This window comes from Oncorhynchus masou, unplaced genomic scaffold (assembly GCF_036934945.1).
Source record: "Oncorhynchus masou masou isolate Uvic2021 unplaced genomic scaffold, UVic_Omas_1.1 unplaced_scaffold_1555, whole genome shotgun sequence".
NCBI lineage: Eukaryota > Metazoa > Chordata > Actinopteri > Salmoniformes > Salmonidae > Oncorhynchus > Oncorhynchus masou.
In genome coordinates this window covers 115,726-128,225 of record NW_027005603.1, presented here as the reverse complement: position 1 = coordinate 128,225, position 12,500 = coordinate 115,726, and the positions used below count along the sequence as shown (strand labels likewise).

General features: G+C 47.9%; 1 pseudogene; it reads right to left on the bottom strand.

Annotated features, from left to right (window-relative positions):
• Nucleotides 1-12,500, bottom strand: part of LOC135531216 (11-beta-hydroxysteroid dehydrogenase type 2-like) — a 58,844-nt pseudogene that overhangs the window by 8,650 nt on the left and 37,694 nt on the right.

The following is a 12,500-nucleotide window of genomic DNA, read 5'->3' as shown; positions in this document are numbered from 1 at the left end:
AAACAGAGAGCGAGAGAGAGACTTTATATATTCACTTATTTACAATTTTGAAAAACTCCCATATCTACTGGGTGAAATTCCACAGTGTGACATCACAGCAGCAAGATTTGTGACGTGTTGCCATGAGAAAAGGGCAACCAGTGAAGAACAAACCCCATTGTAAATACAACCCATATTTATGCTTATTTATTTTACATTGTAAAGACCCTGTATATATATATAATATGACATTTGTAATGTCTTTATTGTTTTGAAACTTCTGTATGTGTGATGTCTACTGTTAATTTTTATTGTTTATTTCACTTTATATATTATCTACCTCACTTGCTTTGGCAATGTTAACACATGTTTCCCATGCCAACAAAGCCCTTGAATTGAATTGAATTGAATTGAATAGAGAGAGAGAGAGAGAGAGAGAGAGAGAGAGAGAGAGAGAGAGAGAGAGCTTTTTTAGCATGCATTATGAAATTCTGAAAAGGTGAAATTGCTTTGTCTTTGCTCTTTGTTTTGGGGTTAATGAAGTGAACGACTAGAGATAGTAGTACATGGGGTCACAGTCATTCTGTAAACTATGGAAGAGCAGGAAAGTAGTCCTTCACATCTCATTCTACAGTACAACTCAAGCCATGACCTGTGGACCCTCGGCAGCCGTCCTCTCACCATAGAATCAGGGAATCGAATTCAGATCAGGCAGTCGAACCTCTATGCTCTGCACACTATCTACGTTCTACAACAACAAAAATTAGCAACGCTAACGTTTCACGCTGACCTTTACAAAGATCCACAAATGCCAGCATGATATTCCCAAGAATGAAACATCATGCCAAGTTACCAAACCAACCATTTGGTGAATCACTTAATAACTACTATAAAACCACAACTCAATACAGAGGTAAAGTTGACAAGCTTCTGGGACGTTTCTACTCAAAATGTTTAAAAAAAAAAAAAAATCACAGATTGATGGGTTTAGGATTGTGCTCCGTTTATCTGTATGAAAAAGGGGCCAGTCAGTCGGTGAAATGTCCCGGGGGGGGGGGGGTGATACAAATCTCCTCCCGGTTTCAGTCACGGTAACAGCCACCGCTGCACATCATGTAAAACACATTTAATGATCTGTTGTTGTTTTTTTTTGTTTTTTTTACCAACTTCCTGAAATATCTGAACAGACGTGAAGGCAGCAGGAATGTAGGAATGCAGCCGAGACGGCGTGGAGGGCAATTGAACTGTCTTAACAGCGGTTCTTTTCATTACTGACTGATTACTGGTTAAACTGGTGAACCTTTAACCCGAGGAAGTTGACCAATCAGTAAGGGCCGCCTCCCAAATGGCACCCTATTTCAGATTTAGTGCACTACTTTTAACCAGAGCCCTATATATACCCTGGTCCAAAGTAGTGCACTATATAGGGAATAGGGCTCTGGTCTATAGTAGTACCATTATATAGGGAATAGGGCTCTGGTCTATAGTAGTACCACTATATAGGGAATAGGGCTCTGGTCTATAGTAGTGTACTATATAGGGAATAGGGCTCTGGTCTATAGTAGTGTACTATATAGGGAATAGGGCTCTGGTCTATAGTAGTACCACTATATAGGGAATAGGGCTCTGGTCTATAGTAGTACCATTATATAGGGTAGTGTAATAGGGCTCTGGTCTATAGTAGTACCACTATATAGGGAATAGGGCTCTGGTCTATAGTAGTACCACTATATAGGGAATAGGGCTCTGGTCTATAGTAGTGTACTATATGGGGAATAGGGCTCTGGTCTATAGTAGTACCACTATATAGGGAATAGTGCTCTGGTCTATAGTAGTACCACTATATAGGGAATAGGACTCTGGTCTATAGTAGTACCACTATATAGGGAATAGGGCTCTGGTCTATAGTAGTGTACTATATGGGGAATAGGGCTCTGGTCTATAGTAGTGTACTATATAGGGAATAGGGCTCTGGTCTATAGTAGTGTACTATATGGGGAATAGGGCTCTGGTCTGTAGTAGTGTACTATATAGGGAATAGGGCTCTGGTCTATAGTAGTGTACTATATGGGGAATAGGGCTCTGGTCTATAGTAGTGTGTACTATATGGGGAATAGGGCTCTGGTCTATAGTAGTGTACTATATAGGGAATAGGGTGCCATTTTGAGAAGCCTCAGTGATTGGCTCAGCTCTCATGCAGGATGGTGAAAACGAGACGCCTTGTGAACTCAGCCAACCCACATGGTGTGAAGCAATAGACAGTCCAAGGTTTTCGTCCAAAAAACATACAAGAAAAAAAATATTTTTCCCGAAACAAATCACAGCCATTCGGGACACATTTTGTAATAAATATGCACGCGTGTAATTTCTTGATACTCACAGAGGGACATTTTCGATCGATTTCAGCAACAACAAGACTCAAAACATTGAACTGGCAGACAGACAGAAACAGATTGGATCCATCTGTGAGACATTTAAGGGTCCCAAATGACACCCTATTCCCTATATCGTGTACTACTTTGGACCAGAGACCTATGGCACCCTATTCCCTATATCGTGCACTACTTTGGACCAGAGCCCTATGGCACCCTATTCCCTATATCGTGCACTACTTTGGACCAGAGCCCTATGGCAACCTATTCCCTATATCGTGTACTACTGTGGACCAGAGCCCTATGGCAACCTATTCCCTATATCGTGTACTACTTTGGACCAGAGCCCTATGGCACCCTATTCCCTATATCGTGCACTACTTTGGACCAGAGACCTATGGCACCCTATTCCCTATATTGTGCACTACTTTGGACCAGAGCCCTATGGCACCCTATTCCCTATATCGTGCACTACTTTGGACCAGAGACCTATGGCACCCTATTCCCTATAGTACTACTTTGGACCAGAGCCCTATGGCACCCTATTCCCTATAGCACTACTTTGGACCAGAGCCCTATGGCACCCTATTCCCTATATCGTCACTACTTTGGACCAGAGCCCTGTATTCCCTATATCGTGCACTACTTTGGACCAGAGCCCTATGGCACCCTATTCCCTATATCGTGGGACCAGAGCCCTATGGCAACCCTATTTTATCGTGCACTACTTTGGACCAGAGCCCTATGGCAACCTATTCCCTATGATTGGACCAGGCACTACTTTGGACCAGAGACCTATGGCACCCTATTCCCTATATGCAGGACCAGAGCCCTATGGCACCCTATTCCCTATATCGTGCACTACTTTAGACCAGAGACCTATGGCACCCTATTCCCTATATCGTGCACTACTTTGGACCAGAGCCCTATGGCAACCCTATTCCTATATCGTGCTACTTTAGACCAGAACCCTATGGCACCCTATTCCCTATATCGTGCACTACTTTAGACCAGAGACCTATGGCACCCTATTCCCTATATCGTGCACTACTTTGGACCAGAGCCCTATGGCAACCCTATTCCCTATATCGTGCACTACTTTGGACCAGAGCCCTATGGTACCCTATTCCCTATATCGTGCACTACTTTAGACCAGAGCCCTATGGCACCCTATTCCCTATATCGTGCACTACTTTGGACCAGAGACCTATGGCACCCTATTCCCTATATCGTGCACTACTTTGGACCAGAGCCCTATGGCACCCTATTCCCTATATCGTGCACTACTTTGGACCAGAGCCCTATGGCACCCTATTCCCTATATCGGACTTTGGACCAGAGACCTATGGCACCTCCCTATATCGTGCACTACTTTGGACCAGAGCCCTATGGCAACCTATTCCCTATATCGTGCACTACTTTAGACCAGAGCCCTATGGCACCCTATTCCCTATATCGTGCACTACTTTGGACCAGAGACCTATGGCACCCTATTCCCTATATCGTGCACTACTTTGTATCAGAGCCCTATGGCACCCTATTCCCTATATCGTGCACTACTTTGGACCAGAGCCCTATGGCACCCTATTCCCTATATCGTGCACTACTTTGGACCAGAGCCCTATGGTAACCTATTCCCTATATCGTGCACTACTTTGGACCAGAGCCCTATGGCACCCTATTCCTATATCGGCAATACTTTGGACCAGAGCCCTATTCCCTATATCGTGCACTACTTTGGACCAGAGCCCTATGGCACCCTATTCCTTATATCGTGCACTACTTTGGACCAGAGCCCTATGGCACCCTATTCCCTATATCGTGCACTACTTTGGACCAGAGCCCTATGGCAACCCTATTCCCTATATCGTGCACTACTTTGGACCAGAGCCCTATGGCAACCTATTCCCTATATCGTGCACTACTTTGGACCAGAGACCTATGGCACCCTATTCCCTATATCGTGCACTACTTTGGACCAGAGCCCTATGGCACCCTATTCCCTATATCGGCACTACTTTAGACCAGAGACCTATGGCACCCTATTCCTATTATGGCAACCCTATTCCCTATATCGTGCACTACTTTAGACCAGAGCCCTATGGCACCCTATTCCCTATATCGTGCACTACTTTAGACCAGAGACCTATGGCACCCTATTCCCTATATCGTGCACTACTTTGGACCAGAGCCCTATGGCAACCCTATTCCCTATATCGTGCACTACTTTGGACCAGAGCCCTATGGTACCCTATTCCCTATATCGTGCACTACTTTAGACCAGAGCCCTATGGCACCCTATTCCCTATATCGTGCACTACTTTGGACCAGAGACCTATGGCACCCTATTCCCTATATCGGCACTATTTGGACCAGAGCCCTATGGTAACCTATTCTATTGCACTACTTTGGACCAGAGCCCTATGGCACCCTATTCCCTATATCGTGCACTACTTTGGACCAGAGCCCTATGGCACCCTATTCCCTATATCGTGCACTACTTTGGACCAGAGCCCGATGGCACCCTATTCCTTATATCGTGCACTACTTTGGACCAGAGCCCTATGGCACCCTATTCCCTATATCGTGCACTACTTTGGACCAGAGACCTATGGCAACCCTATTCCCTATATCGTGCACTACTTTGGACCAGAGCCCTATGGCACCCTATATCGTGCACTACTTTGGACCAGAGACCTATGGCACCCTATTCCTATAGTGCACTACTTTGGACCAGAGCCCTATGGCACCCTATTCCCTATATCGTGCACTACTTTAGACCAGAGACCTATGGCACCCTATTCCCTATATCGGCACTACTTTGGACCAGAGCCCTATGGCAACCCTATTCCTATATCGTGCACTACTTTAGACCAGAGCCCTATGGCACCCTATTCCCTATATCGTGCACTACTTTGGACCAGAGCCCTATGGCACCCTATTCCCTATATCGTGCACTACTTTGGACCAGAGCCCTATGGCAACCCTATTCCCTATATCGTGCACTACTTTAGACCAGAGCCCTATTCCCTATATCGTGCACTACTTTGGACCAGAGCCCTATGGCACCCTATTCCCTATATCGTGCACTACTTTGGACCAGAGACCTATGGCACCCTATTCCCTATCGTGCACTACTTTGGACCAGAGCCCTATGGCACCCTATTCCCTATATCGTACTACTTTGGACCAGAGCCCTATGGCACCCTATTCCCTATATCGTGCACTACTTTGGACCAGAGACCTATGGCACCCTATTCCCTATATTGTGCACTACTTTGGACCAGAGCCCTATGGCACCCTATTCCCTATATCGTGCACTACTTTGGACCAGAGACCTATGGCACCCTATTCCCTATATCGTGCACTACTTTGGACCAGAGCCCTATGGCACCCTATTCCCTATATAGTGCACTACTTTGGACCAGAGCCCTATGGCACCCTATTCCCTATATCGTGCACTACTTTGGACCAGAGCCCTATGGCACCCTATTCCCTATATCGTGCACTACTTTGGACCAGAGCCCTATGGCACCCTATTCCCTATATCGTGCACTACTTTGGACCAGAGCCCTATGGCACCCTATTCCCTATATCGTGCACTACTTTGGACCAGAGACCTATGGCACCCTATTCCCTATATTGTGCACTACTTTGGACCAGAGCCCTATGGCACCCTATTCCCTATATCGTGCACTACTTTGGACCAGAGACCTATGGCACCTATTCCCTATATCGTGCACTACTTTGGACCAGAGCCCTATGGCACCCTATTCCCTATATCGTGCACTACTTTGGACCAGAGCCCTATGGCACCCTATTCCCTATATCGTCTACTTTGGACCAGAGACCTATGGCACCCTATTCCCTATATTGTGCACTACTTTGGACCAGAGCCCTATGGCACGCTATTCCCTATATCGTGCACTACTTTGGACCAGAGACCTATGGCACCCTATTCCCTATATCGTGCACTACTTTGGACCAGAGCCCTATGGCAACCCTATTCCCTATATCGTACTACTTTGGACCAGAGCCCTATGGTACTTCCCTATATTTTAGACCAGAGCCCTATGGCACCCTATTCCCTTTATCGTGCACTACTTTGGACCAGAGACCTATGGCACCCTATTCCCTATATCGTGCACTACTTTGGACCAGAGCCCTATGGCACCCTATTCCCTATATCGTGCACTACTTTGGACCAGAGCCCTATAGCACCCTATTCCCTATATCGTGCACTACTTTGGACCAGAGACCTATGGCACCCTATTCCCTATATCGTGCACTACTTTGGACCAGAGCCCTATGGCAACCTATTCCCTATATCGTGCACTACTTTAGACCAGAGCCCTATGGCACCCTATTCCCTATATCGTGCACTACTTTGGACCAGAGACCTATGGCACCCTATTCCCTATATCGTGCACTACTTTGTATCAGAGCCCTATGGCACCCTATTCCCTATATCGTGCACTACTTTGGACCAGAGCCCTATGGCACCCTATTCCCTATATCGTGCACTACTTTGGACCAGAGCCCTATGGTAACCTATTCCCTATATCGTGCACTACTTTGGACCAGAGCCCTATGGCACCCTATTCCCTATATCGTGCACTACTTTGGACCAGAGCCCTATGGCACCCTATTCCCTATATCGTGCACTACTTTGGACCAGAGCCCGATGGCACCCTATTCCTTATATCGTGCACTACTTTGGACCAGAGCCCTATGGCACCCTATTCCCTATATCGTGCACTACTTTGGACCAGAGACCTATGGCAACCCTATTCCCTATATCGTGCACTACTTTGGACCAGAGCCCTATGGCAACCTATTCCCTATATCGTGCACTACTTTGGACCAGAGACCTATGGCACCCTATTCCCTATATCGTGCACTACTTTGGACCAGAGCCCTATGGCACCCTATTCCCTATATCGTGCACTACTTTAGACCAGAGACCTATGGCACCCTATTCCCTATATCGTGCACTACTTTGGACCAGAGCCCTATGGCAACCCTATTCCCTATATCGTGCACTACTTTAGACCAGAGCCCTATGGCACCCTATTCCCTATATCGTGCACTACTTTAGACCAGAGACCTATGGCACCCTATTCCCTATATCTGCACTACTTTGGACCAGAGCCAACCTATTCCCTATATCGTGCACTACTTTGGACAGAGCCCTATGGTCCCTATTCCCTATATCGTGCACTACTTTAGACCAGAGCCCTATGGCACCCTATTCCCTATATCGTGCACTACTTTGGACCAGAGACCTATGGCACCCTATTCCCTATATCGTGCACTACTTTGGACCAGAGCCCTATGGCACCCTATTCCCCTATATCGTGCACTACTTTGGACCAGAGCCCTATGGCTCCCTATTCCCTATATCGTGCACTACTTTGGACCAGAGACCTATGGCACCCTATTCCCTACTCCAGAGCCCTATGGCAACCTATTCCCTATATCGTGCACTACTTTAGACCAGAGCCCTATGGCACCCTATTCCCTATATCGTGCACTACTTTGGACCAGAGACCTATGGCACCCTATTCCCTATACCTCCTCTTTCGTGCACCTTTGGACCAGAGCCCTATGGCACCCTATTCCCTATATCGTGCACTACTTTGGACCAGAGCCCTATGGCACCCTATTCCCTATATCGTGCACTACTTTGGACCAGAGCCCTATGGCAACCTATTCCCTATATCGTGCACTACTTTAGACCAGAGCCCTATGGCACCCTATTCCCTATATCGTGCACTACTTTGGACCAGAGACCTATGGCACCCTATTCCCTATATCGTGCACTACTTTGTATCAGAGCCCTATGGCACCCTATTCCCTATATCGTGCACTACTTTGGACCAGAGCCCTATGGCACCCTATTCCCTATATCGTGCACTACTTTGGACCAGAGCCCTATGGCGATAGGGAGCCATTTGAGAGGCAGACAAGGTCTCCTGGTAACAGTTACTGCAGCTCTAACAAAGCTGTTGTAAGAGACGCCAAGCCGCACAGCTTGCCTCGCCTTGCCTCGGCCACAGGGCACACTCCTCCTCTTCCACCTGCATCTCCCTCTCTCCCTGTCTTCCTCTGTCACTCCTCCTCTTCCACCTGCATCTCCCTCTCTCCCTGTCTTCCTCTGTCACTCCTCCTCTTCCACCTGCATCTCCCTCTCTCCCTGTCTTCCTCTGTCACTCCTCCTCTTTCACCTTCATCTCCCTCTCTCTCCCCTGTCTTCCTCTGTCACTCCTCTTCCACCTGCATCTCCCTCTCTCCCTGTCTTCCTCTGTCACTCCTCTTCTTTCACCTTCATCTCCCTCTCTCTCCCTGTCTTCCTCTGTCACTACTCCTCTTTCACCTGCATCTCCCTCTCTCTCCCTGTCTTCCTCTGTCACTCCTCCTCTTCCACCTGCATCTCCCTCTCTCCCTGTCTTCCTCTGTCACACCTCCTCTTCCACCTGCATCTCCCTCTCTCCCTGTCTTCCTCTGTCACTCCTCCTCTTTCACCTTCATCTCCCTCTCTCTCCCTGTCTTCCTCTGTCACTCCTCCTCTTCCACCTGCATCTCCCTCTCTCCCTGTCTTCCTCTGTCACTCCTCCTCTTTCACCTTCATCTCCCTCTCTCTCCCTGTCTTCCTCTGTCACTCCTCCTCTTCCACCTGCATCTCCCTCTCCCCTGTCTTCCTCTGTCACTCCTCCTCTTTCACCTTCATCTCCCTCTCTCCCCTGTCTTCCTCTGTCACTCCTCCTCTTCCACCTGCATCTCCCTCTCTCCCTGTCTTCCTCTGTCACTCCTCCTCTTTCACCTTCATCTCCCTCTCTCCCTGTCTTCCTCTGTCACTTCCCTCTTTCACCTGCATCTCCCTCTCTCCCTGTCTTCCTCTGTCACTCCTCCTCTTTCACCTGCATCTCCCTCTCTCCCTGTCTTCCTCTGTCACTCCTCCTCTTTCACCTTCATCTCCCTCTCTCTCCCTGTCTTCCTCTGTCACTTCTCCTCTTCCACCTGCATCTCCCTCTCTCCCTGTCTTCCTCTGTCACTCCTCCTCTTTCACCTTCATCTCCCTCTCTCTCCCTGTCTTCCTCTGTCACTCCTCCTCTTTCACCTGCATCTCCCTCTCTCCCTGTCTTCCTCTGTCACTCCTCCTCTTTCACCTGCATCTCCCTCTCTCCCTGTCTTCCTCTGTCACTCCTCCTCTTTCACCTGCATCTCCCTCTCTCCCTGTCTTCCTCTGTCACTTCTCCTCTTTCACCTGCATCTCCCTCTCTCCCTGTCTTCCTCTGTCACTCCTCCTCTTTCACCTTCATCTCCCTCTCTCTCCCTGTCTTCCTCTGTCACTTCTCCTCTTCCACCTGCATCTCCCTCTCTCCCTGTCTTCCTCTGTCACTCCTCCTCTTTCACCTTCATCTCCCTCTCTCTCCCTGTCTTCCTCTGTCACTTCTCCTCTTCCACCTGCATCTCCCTCTCTCTCCCTGTCTTCCTCTGTCACTCCTCCTCTTTCACCTGCATCTCCCTCTCTCCCTGTCTTCCTCTGTCACTTCTCCTCTTTCACCTGCATCTCCCTCTCTCCCTGTCTTCCTCTGTCACTCCTCCTCTTTCACCTGCATCTCCCTCTCTCCCTGTCTTCCTCTGTCACTCCTCCTCTTCCACCTGCATCTCCCTCTCTCCCTGTCTTCCTCTGTCACTTCTCCTCTTTCACCTTCATCTCCCTCTCTCCCTGTCTTCCTCTGTCACTCCTCCTCTTCCACCTGCATCTCCCTCTCTCCCTGTCTTCCTCTGTCACTTCTCCTCTTTCACCTGCATCTCCCTCTCTCCCTGTCTTCCTCTGTCACTCCTCCTCTTCCACCTTCATCTCCCTCTCTCTCCCTGTCTTCCTCTGTCTCTCCTCCTCTTTCACCTGCATCTCCCTCTCTCCCTGTCTTCCTCTGTCACTTCTCCTCTTTCACCTTCATCTCCCTCTCTCTCCCTGTCTTCCTCTGTCACTTCTCCTAGACCTTCATCTCCCTCTCTCTCCCTGTCTTCCTCTGTCACTTCTCCTCTTTCACCTGCATCTCCCTCTCTCCCTGTCTTCCTCTGTCACTTCTCCTCTTTCACCTTCATCTCCCTCTCTCCCTGTCTTCCTCTGTCACTTCTCCTCTTTCACCTTCATCTCCCTCTCTCTCCCTGTCTTCCTCTGTCACTTCTCCTCTTTCACCTTCATCTCCCTCTCTCCCTGTCTTCCTCTGTCTCTCCTCCCCTTCCACCTTCATCTCCCTCTCTCCCTGTCTTCCTCTGTCACTTCTCCTCTTTCACCTTCATCTCCCTCTCTCTCCCTGTCTTCCTCTGTCTCTCCTCCCCTTCCACCTTCATCTCTCTCTCTCCCAGTCTTCTTCTGTCCCTCCTCCCCTTCCACCTTCATCGCCCTCTCTCCCTGTCTTCCTCTGTCCCTCCTCACCTTTCACCTGCATCTTGAGTGAGGAGAGTCACTGAACCGACACACAAAGTCTCTGGTGTTACTGACACTTACATAATCTCCCCTTTCCTCCTCCTTCCACTCTCCTCTCTCCTCCCTCCTCTCTCCTCCCTACTCATTCCTCCCACCTCCCTCTTCCTCCCTCCCTTCTCCTCCCTCCCTTCTCCTCCCTTCCTCCCTCCCTTCTCCTCCCTCCCCCCCCCTTCCTCCCTCCCTCCCTTCTCCTCCCCTTCCTCCCTCCCTTCTCCCTCCCTTCCTCCCTCCCTTCCTCCCTCCCTTCTCTCCTCCCTTCCTCCCTCCCTTCTCCTTCCTTCCTCCCTCCCTTCCTCCCTCCCTTTCTCCTCCCTCCCTTCTCCTCCCTTCCTCCCTCCCTTCCTCCCTCCCTTCTCCTCCCTTCCTCCCTCCCTTCCTCCCTCCCTTCTCCTCCCTCCCTTCTCCTCCCTCCCTCCCTTCTCCTCCCTTCCTCCCTCCCTTCCTCCCTCCCTTCTCCTCCCTTCCTCCCTCCCTTCCTCCCTCCCTTCTCCTCCCTTCCTCCCTCCCTTCATCTCCCCCCATCCCTCGGATGCTCCTACAAACCTGTTATCTCAGTCGAGGGGAGGGGGGGGCTTTATGTCATGCTGCTTTAAAAACCCTTCTTCCTCTCTTTAAAACAAACAGATGAGGTGTTTTGAGGCTGAGTTCCTCTATAAGCACTTTGTGAAAATGGCTGATGTAAAAAGGGCTTTAGAAATACATGTGATTGATTGATCTTAGAACAGATCGTAGAACAGATCTTAGAACAGATCTTATAACTTAGAACAGATCTTACAACATATCTTAGAACTTAGAACAGATCTTTGAACAGATCGTAGAACAGATCTCAGAACAGATCTTAGAACAGATCTTTGATCACATCTTAGAACAGATCATAGAACAGATCTTAGAACAGATCTTAGAACTTAGAACAGATCTTAGAACAGATCTTAAAACAGACCTTAGAACAGATCTTAGAACAGATCTTAGAACTTAGAACAGATCTTAGAACATATCTTAGAACTTAGAACAGATCTTTGAACAGATCGTAGAACAGATCTCGGAACAGATCTTAGAACAGATCCTTGAACACATTTTAGAACAGATCATAGAACAGATCTTAGAACAGATCTTAGAACTTAGAACAGATCTTACAACAGATCTTAAAACAGACCTTAGAACAGATCTTAGAACAGATCTTAAAACAGAACATAGAACAGATCTTAGAACATATCTTAGAACTTAGAACAGATCTTAGAACATATCTTAGAACTTAGAACAGATCTTAGAACTTAGAACAGATCTCAGAACAGATCTTAAAACAGATCTTAGAACGGATCGTAGAACAGATCTCAGAACAGATCTTAGAACAGATCTTAGAACAGATCGTAGAACAGATCGTAGAACAGATCTTAGAACATATCTTAGAACAGATCGTAGAACAGATCTTAGATCAGATCATAGAACAGATCATAGAACAGATCTTAGAACAGATCTTACAACATATCTTAGAACTTAGAACAGATCTTTGAACAGATCGTAGAACAGATCTCAGAACAGATCTTAGAACAGATCGTAGAACACATCTTAGAACAGATCATAGAACAGATCTTAGAACAGATCTTAGAACAGATCTTAAAACAGACCTTAGAACAGATCTTAGAACAGAT